This window comes from Rattus norvegicus, chromosome X, assembly GCF_036323735.1.
Source record: "Rattus norvegicus strain BN/NHsdMcwi chromosome X, GRCr8, whole genome shotgun sequence".
In the NCBI taxonomy this organism is placed as follows: Eukaryota; Metazoa; Chordata; class Mammalia; order Rodentia; family Muridae; genus Rattus; species Rattus norvegicus.
The window spans coordinates 18,521,874-18,535,153 of NC_086039.1; the positions used below are offsets into that span (position 1 = coordinate 18,521,874).

The 13,280-nt window shown below is 40.8% G+C and overlaps 1 pseudogene; it reads left to right on the forward strand.

The window, feature by feature from the left end:
* The first annotated feature begins 12,072 nt into the window (after window positions 1-12,072).
* Window positions 12,073-12,830, forward strand: Cpsf4-ps1 (cleavage and polyadenylation specific factor 4, pseudogene 1; annotated as a pseudogene).
* Window positions 12,831-13,280: the final 450 nt, after the last annotated feature.

Below are 13,280 nucleotides of genomic sequence, written 5' to 3' on the forward strand. Positions count from 1 at the left end.
GCAGGTCCCCCAGCAACTGGAGCAGGGGCCGTCCCTGAATATGTTACCTGCTTATGGATTCCATCCCCCTAACTGGGCTACCTTGCTGGCCTCAGTGGGAGATGATGTACTTAGTCTTGCAGTGACTTGAAGTGCCAAGGTGGGGTGATACCCAGGGGGCCCTCCCCCTTCTCAGAAGGAAGGGAAGGGGAGAAGGAGCTATGTGAGGGGGAACTGAGAGGAAGAGGGGGCTGATATTGGGATGTAAAGAGAATAAATAAATTAATAAAAAATAATTAAAAAAGAAATGACGTGGATTAGCTTTTGGCTTAACATTATTTCCACACTTGATCTTAGCCAAAAGGCCGAGAAGCGATAACATTATTTCCATAGTATAAAATAAATGTAAAATATGGAGCAAATAATAAGTCACTAACAAAAACCCTGAAGGAAAAATGTGCATTAATTAATATGGTATATAGCTGAGGGTGACTCTAGTGAAAGCTTCCAGTAATGGGGGATATAGAGCCTGTAAGCAAGCAAGGCTTCCAGTGATGGGAATGGGACACCAACCAGTCACAAAACCTTTGACCTACAATTTGTCCTCCCTGCAAGATGTGCTGGGGAAACAGTGGCACAGAACTTGGGAGAATAGCTAACCAATGACTGGTCTGATTTGAGCCCTACACCATGAGAGAGGGACCAGCCCTACAATGCCTAGAGAGCCAGAAACCAGAGGCTGGAGAGCCCAGAGACTTAAGATAGGGGATAAAAGTCAATGAAATGATTCCTAATGATATTCTCCTATACTCATAGATCAGTGTCTAGCCCAATTGTCATCAGAGAGGCAACATCCAGCAACTGAGGGGAGCAGATGCAGAGACCCACAGCCAAACATTAAGCAGAGCTCAGAAACCCAGAGGACATGAGGGAGGAGACAGAAGAGTAGATAACAGGATGAGTACATGGCCTGGCCCACAGCATCAGCTGAACACAGCTCATAGGGGATCACTGGGGCTCTCAGAGACTGCAGTGGCATTTGGGGAACATGTATGGATGGGTCTGAGCTAGGTCCTCTGCATATATGCTTGGTATTTTGTGGGACTCCTAATAGTGGGAGCAGATGTTGTCTCTGAGTCTTTTGCCTGCGTTTAGGACCCCTTTTCTTCTACTAGGTTGCATCGTTCAGCCCTTAATATGAGGGTATTATAGTCTTATTTTAACTTGTAATGCCACGCTTTGTTGATATCCCTGGGAGGCCTGCTCATTTCTGAAGGAAAACAAAGGAGTGGTCTTAGGGGGAGGAGATATTGCGAAGGAGGTTCTGGGAGGAGTGGAGGGAGGGAAAAGTGCAGTTGGGATGTCATACGTGAGAGAATGCTAATACTAATGCTAAATATCAATACTAATATTACTACTAATAATAGCAAAAAAAAAAAAAAAGATGATGTCTAGCTGCCAGGCAGTGGCGGCACATACCTTTCTCTAATCCCAATACTTGGGAGGCTGAGGCAGGTGGATCTGGATCTCTGTGAGTTTGAGGCTTGCCTGGCCTAAAATGTGGGTTCCAGGACAGCCAGGGCTTTTACACAGAGAAAACTTGGCTCAAAAAACAAACAAACAAACAAAAAAGATGATGTATAATAAAATCATGTCCATTTTTGAATCAATATCAAATCAAATCAATTTCAACAATGAAAGTAATCGCAATTACTATTAACAAAGCAGTCACACCAACAATGTAACTTTGTGGCTATAAACTACTATGAATGATGTGGGCATGGTGGTACACACCTTTAATCCCAGTGTTCTAGAAACAGAGGAAGCCAAGTCTGAGTTGCAGATCAGCCAAGACTACATAGTCAGAGTCTGTCTCTAAAACACAATAACAGCACAGCCTCACAGGCTATGAATGGGACATGGTAAGCAGTGTGATAGTTTTCAGTTTATTGTTCTCAGACTGTTGAGTTTAAAAATTGGTACTGACATTCTACTAATAGATTGGTGACTTGTGCTGCAATTTCAAAGGTGTATCTACTTTTGAGGTGGGCTTATGCTTTTCATATCCTGGTATCCACATGTCTATTTAATCCCTTTCCTCTTCAGTGTGAGTGAGTGGGACCTTTTATGACTTCTTCTAACCAACAAAATGTTGCAAAGGTGATGGGTTCAATATTCTCCATTATACTGTAGGAGAGCACTTCCTGTTAGTTGACCTTACAAAACCTGTCCATCTATCTCTGCCTCTGCCATCCCAACCCACTGCTGACATGAGAGAAGCAACCCGCCATCATAATTCTTAAAGCAAAAGTTCTGTAGCTTGGTACAGGGGTAATTGTGGTTTTTGCACTGCTGAAATTCATCTTGGCCTACCAGAAGACCCAGCGTGGAGTGGAATTGTAAACCTTCTAGATGACCATCCAGTCCTGACCAAGACTGAGGGGGATCCTTTAGATGGTCATGGCAGGGAAATGAAGCACAAAGAGGTGACAAGGAAAACTTGGTTAAGATTGATGTCAAGCTGGATTAAGACTTTGGGGAGTCTAATGCCAAGAGGTTTATTACTAGCATATTTGAACCCAGTATAATTTTGGGGGAAAGTTTCCTTCTGTAGTACAATCCCCAGTGAACAGAGAGCATAATTACATCAAAGTTAAGTAAGGGTATATGCCATTTCTCCCAAGAAGATAGGTTCTGGAGACAGGCTACTTGTGTTAGTTTATGAGCCTATGGAAGGATCTGGTTTGGTCTCAGTTATACTGATAGCTTAGAGGTCATTTGGGCTATTAGCCACATCTGGTTCTGGCTGGGGGAGCCTCCAGCTATATAATTAATGTAAGGGTCATTTAGACTATTAAGTATTTCTGGTCTTGTTTGTAAGAGCTTGGAGAGCCCCTGGCTGTAAGGGTCATTTAGATTACTAGCCACCTCCAGTCCTGGTGGTTAGGACCTTGATAACTGGCCCAGATAACACAGATCACCAGACAGTTAATTACCTCCAATTTCCAGGTTTCTGGATGGAAAAAACAAGTTTTACATCTTTCCCATTGTAAAAAACCATCCTGTTTGTTTAGCATTCCTGGTTTCTCTGGAGGTCTGTGGGCACAAGGACCCTCTTGCTGTGTCCTCAGTACAAGACCATGATGACAGCATTATTAAGACCCAGCCAAGCTGTGCCTGGAGTCTTCCTTCATAGATACTGACATTTAAAATGTCTTGGATTTTTTAAAATAATTTAATTTTTAATAGGCTCAAAAGGAGGACAATCTAAACTTTCCTCAACATTTAAAAACAACATAAACAAAAGAAAAAACATGTATTAAGATGATGCAGACTTTCTTTTAAAAAAAATTGAAATGTCTGTTGGGAGAGTTGCTCTCTACTGGGGACTCCTAGCTACACACTTGGCTGGAACGTAGCTAGACTAATCTTGCTTTCTGTCCCCTCCTCTATTCTGGTCTCCCCAGACTACTCTTAGACCTACAATTGCCCACCAACCTGAATTTACCTCCATCCTCTCAGGACTTGGCCTCATCATAATTTCAGATGCCTAGATGCCAGCACAAAACTATATCATGAATAACCAGGACAATCTGCCTTCCCCAGAAGCCTATTGTAATGAGCCGCAGGAAAAGCATTCTAGCTGAAGGACAATTGACTGTCACCCCTTTCTAGCTTATCTTCCTTCCTTTGTGATTCCCCAGCTACCAGCACAACCACTCTCTACCACCAGGGAACCCACAACCACTGCACTTGGTTGGAACCCTGAAAAGTTCTTTACCAGAGACCTCACAGCTGTCACACTTGGCAAGGACTCAGAACTGCTCTTCGCCAGCCCCCTGACCCCCCACATGCTACACTTGTCTAGGATTCAGCCATTACCTCTAGCCCATCTCGATTTCTTTATGACTGTCCATCTTCCACCAGAACCCTGCTCTATCAGAGACCCCAAAACTGCCATGCTTGACTAGGACCCATGTTGGAATAACAGCAAAGAAAGAAAGAAATATCCACCTAACAAAGGCATGGCCAAATAGCTACATCAAGAAACACCTTAAACATCATAATTCCAGAGGATTAGATGCCAGCATAAAAAAAATCACACCAGGACTAACTAGGACAGCTTATGTTTCCCGCAGAAGCCTTTTGTAACAGGTCCAGGGAAAGGTAATTTAGCTGAAGCACAAGACAAGGATTTCAAAGTTGTAATTATGAGTATGTTCAAGAACCTTAGAGGATATGAATAAATGCCTTAATGAAGATCATAAAAATACAAACAATCAGATGAAACAATTCAAGACATGAAAGTAGAATGTAAAAAAAATCACTTAAGGAAAGCCAAACTGAAATAAAACTCAGAATGAGGAACCCAGGAAGTCAAACAAAAGACTCAGACTGAATGAAGAGAAAGAGGGAGTCTAAGGCATTGAAGGCAAGGTAGAAGAAATGGATAGCTCCGTCCAAGAAAACATTAAATCTCAAAAAATAATATCTAGGCACAAAACATCTAGGACATCTGGGACACTATGAAAAGTCCAAACTTAAGAATAATATGTGGGGAAGGAAATCAAAGGCACAGAAGATATTTTTTAACAAAATTATAGAAGAAATTTTCCTCAATTTAAAGAAAAAGGTACCTACCAAGGTCCATGTGGCATACAGAACACCAAAGAGTTGAGACCACAAAAGACTCCCAGGATACATAATGTTTAAAACATTAGATTCCTGAATCCCCAGACCATTATGGTTATGCCGGACCCATGCTCCTCAGACCTTTATCTTGAACATTGTTTCTCAGTCAATAGGCCCATCCTTAAGAGGAGTACTTGATACTTGATACCTTGGTAACCCAACATTGTCGAATGACAAGAGACCACACCAGACCCTAGGCCTTTAAGCTGTAAACACCATCTTTATGGGAAGAGGTCACATGCTCTTTGCCTTAAGCTTTATTGTGTACATGGGATTGAGATATTTATCAGAAAACATTTTTCCAAATTCGTACTGAAATTCAATACAGTGTAACAATAAACTGCCTGGTGTCAAACTCTAGGAGTTTCAACCAATACCAACTACTGAGTAGTGTTGAATTGAATTTCCTTCTTGCCTTGCATGTATCATTACTCTACCAGCCTTGGTATTTGTAGGAACCCCAACAAGTACCAGATGGATTCAGCATATAATTCTACTAGACCTACAAAGAGGTCCTAAAGTCAATACTCTTCAAATTATTCCACAAAACAAACTGAAGGAACATCTGTAAACTCTTTTCATGAAGCTGCTATTGCTCTGATACCAAAAGTACAACAAAAACCAAAGATCCGACAAAGAAAACAAAATTATAGCTAGGCATGTTGGTGTAAACAGACTAAGAGAGAAAAACAAAATAAAACAAAGCCTTTAAAACCCAAGAAACCAAAACCAAACAACAACAAACCATACAATCATCTCATTAGTCACAGAAAAGGTCTTTGACAAAATCTAATGCCCTTTCATTATAAAAGCTCTGAAGAGACTAGGGATACAAGGGATAAACCTAAACATAATAGAGTCAGTAATCCTATAGCCAACATAAGCATAAATGGAGAGAAATTCGAAGCATTTCCACTACAATCAGGAACAAGACAAGGATACCACTCTCCCCATATTTCTTCAATATTGAACTTGAAGTCTTAGTTAGAACAATTAAATGAAGAAGATCAAGGGGACAGACATAGGAAATGAAGAAGTCAAAGTATGTTTGTTTTGTATGTTTATACATTAGTGGCCTTGCCTAAGATTCCACTTATCAGCTATTCCCCAACTGATAAACACTTTCAGCAAAATAGGAAGAGACAAAATTAATACACAATATATGTAGTCTTCTTTATATTATATACTATTATATATAAATATATAGTCATATATACGAATGCATATAATATATACATGCAATAATGATTAGAAAAAAAGAGGCCATGAATCTGAAGGAGAAGGGGCAGAAGAGAAAAGTTGGAAGATTTGGAGGGAAAAAGATAAGGGAGAAATAATTTACAATTTTTTAAAGAAAAATAAAAATAATTGTTCTAGGAATAACTCCAACCAAGCAAATTAAATACTTGTATAATCAAACCTTTAAGACATTGAAGAAAGAAATGAAAGACATCAGAAGATGTAAAGATTTCCTGTGCTTATCGGTTGGTTGGATTACTATTGTAAGAATGGCCATCATACCAAAAGCAATTGATAAATTCAATGTAATTCCCATCAAAATTCCAAGACTGTTTTCAATGGACAATATTATTAACAATAACAAGGACTACATCTGAATAAGTAAAAATATGAATTTATATCCTAGTAGTAAAGTGGATTCAGCCATGTGGGAAAATACTGAAGGAGACCTTTGAAGACAGAGAAAGCACAGAGCAATGAGGCTTCAGGGTTCATAAGCAGAATAAGCTTGAACTTAGGATGTGTCAGGAAGCCTAGGAAGATGTCAGGAGTCTGAGCCAGAGACGTCTACAGAAGTCAAAGCATATGTAAAGACTTTAAACTTCATTCTCTGAGCAGCAAGATCATTTGGACAAGGTTGGGTCAGGTGGCTGCTTGAAGACCAGCTGTGAGCCCGGTGCATACACCTTATTCTCAGAGTCTGGCCTAAGACAGAGTTAACTCTTTAATGCCCACCACAGTGCCCCTTTCATCAAACTGAGAGGGACATGAGTTGCTGAGTGTGGCAGAGACGGTGTCAGGTATATGACATCTGAGTGTCATTCCAGCAAGGTCCAGAAGACTGAGATCGCTTCCATATCAGGCTGCCCTGTGTGAACTACGGAATTGTTTACAGAAAATTTTTATTAATTGTTTGATTTTTATGACAGGCTTATTTGATAAAGAAAATAGCTACCAGCATGTGGGGATGTGACTAAATCCTGTCCAAAATAGATAGCATTATCTAATTCATTCACAATCTCATTGGTTTTCTCCATCTGCCTTTATTTACTCTTACCTACTTTGCTACAAGATAAGTAATGTTTCTATATTTGTAAAAAGTCTTTAAATATATAGTCATTTATAAGTCTTTGGAACAATATCCTTTTAAGCTTATCTCAAATACAGATTTTTCTCAATTAGAAGTTGTCATTTGTTCTGTCTACTAATGAGTTTAGTCTGCTGGTTCACATTTACCAAACTGATAAATGAAAGGAATCAGGGCAGGGACTGTATAGTCTTTAAGCACTTTGATTTATTCCCATTTATCCCAAGGCATTTTAAAGTCAGGAAGATTCTTCATTCGTGGCCTTTTCCCAAATGATTTCCTCAGCAAAAATACAACCAACTCAGTGCTGGAGGAGGTGAATTCCATTAATATTTCTTTGAGATAGGAAATGACTAGCCGAGGGAGGGAAATGAAGATTCAAAGATGTGCAGCTCTTTCACTTAGGGACAGTGAGCTACTTTAATATGGAGGACCACAATTCTGAAAGTGAGACGCTCAGGTTACAGACAGAGCATAGCATCTTACACTTATTTAGAAGAAGAGGTTTTTTTGACCAGAGCCTTGTATTTATCCTTCAGTCCTGATTGAACAACACACGGAAAGACGAGATTACCTAGATTTCCTAGTAGTAGAACCCAACCTTGTGTAAACGATGCTCTTTTGCAGTAATAATTTACCATACCTGGGATAGGCATTTGAACATTCTTATTATGATTTTTATTTAGTGAAAAAGTGAATATATCTATAAAGGTTCATATATTTAAGAGCATTTGCATACTTAAGAAAAAATATTTGTATATTTAAGAACATGATATTTTGATATAGGTATATATAGTGAAGAGTCACACTAGTAAAAGTCCCATTTTCTTCCCAGTTTCACTGAAACTGCACCCTTAAATGTATGTTCTAAGTAACTTTCCAGTATACCTTGCAGTACTGCTGCTAATCCAAGTTGTCCTGCTGTGTATTCGACCTCTAGATTCACATCCCATCCTCATGAATGTATCTTTGCACCATTAGCATTCTCATGTCCAGACCTCCAGTAATCACAAGACACCTGGTTTCTATATGTTAAACACTTTTAGAGTCTGTATCTGCATGAGATCATGAAGCATTTTTTCATACCATGTTTCACTTATTTTATTTAAGATGATGCCCTTCAGGGTCACCAACATTCTTGCTAATAGTTGTTATCAAAAAGATAAGGGAAGGGGTTGGGGATTTAGCTCAGTGGTAGAGCGCTTACCTAGGAAGCGCAAGGCCCTGGGTTCGGTCCCCAGCGCCGAAAAAAAGAGCCAAAAAAAAAAAAAAAGATAAGGGAAAAAGCCCAAAACAAATGTGAATTCTTACACATAGGTGAGGAGAAGGTAGATTAGATAAGCAGTAAATTAGAAAAGAGTAAGAGAGTTCTTTGAAAATTAAAAGTATGAACATGATCTGACCCAGTGATTTTATTTCTGACTGAATAAGCCAAGGAAATTAAATTAGTATTTTGAAGAGATATCTTTATTCTCATGTTCACTGTACCATTAATCTCTGCTGAAAATTAATGTAAAATAGTCTAGTTAATTTAATAGCAAAGAGATTCATGAGCTTAATGAATTGTTTACAGCTATGAACATCAAGAATTGGTTTTATGTTGCTGAAACAAGATAAAAATTGATTGTATATTTTCATATTGTATATATATAAAGTGCTATACAATCACATATTGCTTTATTAATTTCATTAGGACAGAGGATTTAGAAGGATGAGGAACTTATAGCTTTTCCATTTTTCATATTTTATTGGTATTTTATTTATTTACATTTCAAATGTTATATCCCCCTTCCAAGTTTCTCCTCCACAACCCCCTTATCCCCTCTACCCAGCTCCTGCCTCTATGAGGATGCTCCTTCACGTGCCCACCCACTCTTGCCTCAGCACCCTAACATTCCCCTACCCTGGGTCATCAAACTTCCACAGGACCAAGGGGCTCCTCTCCCAGTGATGCCCAACAAGACCATCCTCTGTTACATATGCAGCTGGAGCCGTAGGTCCTTGCCTGTGTACTCTTTGGTTGGTGGTTTAGTCCCTGGGAGCTCTGGGGGTCTGATTGGTTGGTATTGTTGTTCTTATGGGGTTGCAAACCCCTTTAGCTCCTTCAGTTCTTGCCCTAACCCTTCCTTCCATTGGGGTCCCTGTGCTCAGTCCAATGGTTGGCTGTGGGCATCCACTTCTGTATTGGTCATTCTCTGGCAGAGTCTCTCAGGGGACAGCTACACTGGGCTGTCAGCATGCACTTCTTGGCATCAGCAATAGTGTCTGGGTTTGGTGTCTGTATATGGAATGGATCCCCAGGTATGGCAGTCCCTGGATGGCCATTCCTTCAGTCTCTGCTCCACACTTTGTCCCTGCATTTCCTTTCGACAGGAGGAATTCTGGGTTATTATTTTTGAGGTGGGTGTGTGGCCCCTTCCACTTTTAAATAGATGAATAGATCATTTCCCACACTTCTCTCCATGTAATTTACAAATAGTAAAACATGCTGATACAATCCTAAACTTTTATTTAAAAAGTAAGAAAATTTAAAAACCACAAGGAAGTTTTAAAGATCTAATGAATATTTTTCTTTTAAATGTGTGATGGTTGAATAGTGTGAACATATATGGCCTGGGGTAAAGGAATCCACCTCAGAGGATGTGACTCTCTCACAACTCTCCTCAAATTGGAGCCCAAGAAGACAACTTGCAGATTAGGTAGTCGTTCCCTTTCTGCTCAGAATGGAGCATTTTCTTCAGTCTGTATTCCGTCATCTTACAAGTGGCCTGCAATTTACCCCTGGATGGATAATGTTCATAATGGCAGTGTTATGCTTATCAGAAATTCTCCTTTCTGTGGGAGATTCTCTAGCCTGGAAATGTTTTACCTGCAAGTAAGTCCAAGGAAATCTTTATCCTGTGGGCAGAGCACAGTGAGCGGAGGAAATCATGATTTATAGAAGTCCCACTGTATATCCAGGAATGAACTCTGTGCTTGGCATCAGGATGATCAGGTATGGGTTTTTCTCTTTCGTTTTGTTCTTTTTATATGGGAATGAAACTGAGGGAAACAAAGAATATTTTCTACAAAATATATCTAGAACCAATCCATGTATCTGTGACTAAGAAAGTAAAAGCACTTAATTCAATAGCTTTATAGTGCATTGGAAGAGTCATACAACCATGATGATACTCTAATTTTAGAATGTTCTCATTGTCTTCCACAGAAACGTCATGCTCTGTCTCAAACATCCTCACTCCCTTGGTCTTTAGGCCATGAGAATCACTAATGTGCCCTTTGCCTACAGAGACTTACCTATTGTACACATTTTGATAAATTGAATCATAGAACACAGTCCTTTGCTTTTGGTTCACTTTCACTTAGTATAAAATATGTTGAAGGACAGTTGGAGCAGGGCTGTCTCTGAGACTTTTCCCTGCCATTGAATCTCCTTCCCCTAGCTGCAGTGCCTGGTTGGGCCTCAGTGGGAGAGGATGTGCCTAGTCCTACTGGGACCAGGTATTCCAGGGTGGGGAGGTACCCATGGGGGGGGCTTCCCTTCTCTGAGAGAAGAGCAGGGGTAATGGGGGGCAGATTTGTAAGAGTAGGGCTGGAAGGAAAGGAGAGAGGGGGTTGTGATTAGGATATAAAGTGAATAATTAATGAAAAATTTTGTTTAAGATTCATCCCTATTGTAGCATTTATCAATATTTTATCAATTTTTATAGCTGAGTAATAACCCACTACATAGACATCAAAGTTTGTTTATTTATTCCTCAGTTAGTGGGGTATTTATTTTTACCTTTTGCTATATTATAAATAATGTTGATTTGAACATTCATGTACATGGTTTAGTTTTTAATTTGTTTTAAAGATTTATTTATTTTATGTATGTGAGAACAGTGTCACTGTCTTCAGACACACCAGAAGAGGGCATCGGATCCCATTGCAGATGGTTGTGAGCTACTGTGTGGTTGCCAGGATTTGAACTCTGGACTTCTGGAAGAGTTATCAGTGCTCTTAACCACTGAGCCATCTCTCCAGCCCAGTACACCGTTTTAACTCTTGCTTTCACTGGTCTTAGGTGTATACAGAGGAGTAGGATTGCGGAGTCTTGTGGAAACTTGCTTTACCATTTTGAGAAACTATCAAGCTGTTCTCTGGTGTGTCTTCATCACTTTCGATCCCTATCAACAATGTCTGGAAAACAAAACAAAACAAACAAAAACAAAAACAAAAACTAAAAACCAAACCAAACCAACCAACCAACCAAGCAAACAAACAAAAACCAATGTCTGAGCACTCCGATTTGTCTATAGATTCATTAACATTTGCTACTACTTAGTTTTTATTAATCATTTTATTGTACCTATCTTGGCAGGTATAAAGGATACATTATAAATGGGTTTCATTATGGTGCCTGTTTATATATCTGTATGAAGCGTAAACATGACCACTTATCTATGCTTACTTTATACATGTTTCTACAGACCGAATATTTGTAGCCTCTTGAAATTTATATGCTCTGCAAGATGACAGCATTTAGAGAAGGGGCCCTTGTGAAACAGTTCTGTGGAGATGAGATCACAGTCACGTAGCCCTCAATTGGATTAGTGGCCTTCTATGAAACAGAAAAGACTAGAGACAAATTTATTTCTCCAGGGTACAGAGAGGATCCATCTGCACAATAGGACGTGGTCCTTTATCAACACTGATTCTGTTCTACCTTGATCCTTTTAAAAAATATTGTTTTATTCTCTGAATATTTCATATATGTATACAAATGAAACATGATCATATTTTCCATCCCCCTTTCAAATCTTCTTGTATTTGTATCTAACACACTTTCCCAACTTCATCCTTCCTCTTCTTTCTCCCCCTTTTCTTGATGGCCACTAAGTTCAGTTAGTGCTGGCATGGACTTCCTGTGTGCTTGAGAACTATAAGAAACCAGTGTTTGTTGTTCAATTTACTCAGTGTAGGCAGCGGCAAGTGAGAGGGGGACAGGGAGAGGTGGTGTGAGGTGCAGAGAGCTGTTGAGAGACCTGAGGGGGAGCTGGGCCTGAGGTCACAGCTGCCATACAGGAACCATAGATCATAACAAGTTCGCCTTAGAAATCACCATGGAGCAGCAGCTCGGGGCACAGCAGCTGTCCTTCCCCAGCATGGATAAGTCTGGGGCTGCTGTCTGTGAATTCTTTGTGAAAGCTGCCTGTGGCAAAGGGGGCATGTGCCCATTCTGCCACATTAGTGGTGAGAAGACAGTTGTATGCCAACACTGGCTGAGAGGTCTGTGCAAGAAAGGGGACCAGTGTGAGTTCTTGCATAAATATGACATAACCAAGATGCTGGAGTGCTACTTTTATTCCAAGTTCTGGAAATGCAGCGGTAAGGATTGCTCCTTTGTGCACATGGACCCTGAATCCAAGATCAAGGACTGCCCTTGGTATGACTGCAGCTTCTGTAAGCACGGTCCCCTGTGCAGGTATCAGCACACCCGGAGAGTCCTTTGTGTGAACTACCTTGTTGGATTCTGCCCTGGGGGAGCATCGTGTAAATTCATACACCCTCGATTTGAACTGCCCATGGGAACCATTGAGCCATCCCCCCTGCCACAGCAGACACAGCCTCGAACAAAGGGAGTCCCACAGGTCATTGAGGTCATGCAGAGTCAAAACAGCAGTGCAGGCACATGGGACCCTGGCCGCTGGAGCAAGTCTCTTGCTACAAGTGTGGTGAAAAAGGACACTACGCCAACAGATGCACCAAAGGGCAGTTGGCCTTTCTCAGTGGACAGTGACAGCAGCGACAGCAGCAGCTGGCATCACTGTGGAGCAGCCCTGCTGTTGGGAGCATGCACTTAGCTGCTGAAGGCAGGACTCTGGCTGGAGCTGCAGGCATACCTGTCAGGGCTCATTCTGGGGGGCCATGTCTGTCCTTTGGTTTTGCTATTTTTTTTAAAGATCATGTGCTTCAGTTGGGTCCCCTGAGCCAGAGTTTGCCTGGACATCCGTGCCTCGTTTTTGTTTTCTGTTTGTTTTTTTTGTTGTTGTTGTTGTCTTGTTTTATTTTGTTTTGTTTGGCTCCCTGCACAGTGCCCTGTTGGGGAGAGAGAAGCTGGGAGGCCTATGCGTGGTCCTGGGTGGAAGACAACTGCCGTTCCCCTCAGGGCCTCATTGAAACACCAGCACCTAGAGAGGATGGGTGGGTCATGTGGGGCTGTGGCCAGGTCAGCCTGCTTTCTCCATGTCCTGCTGATGTCTGAAGCTGTGCCTATGAATGTGATTTGAACAAGGGAGCC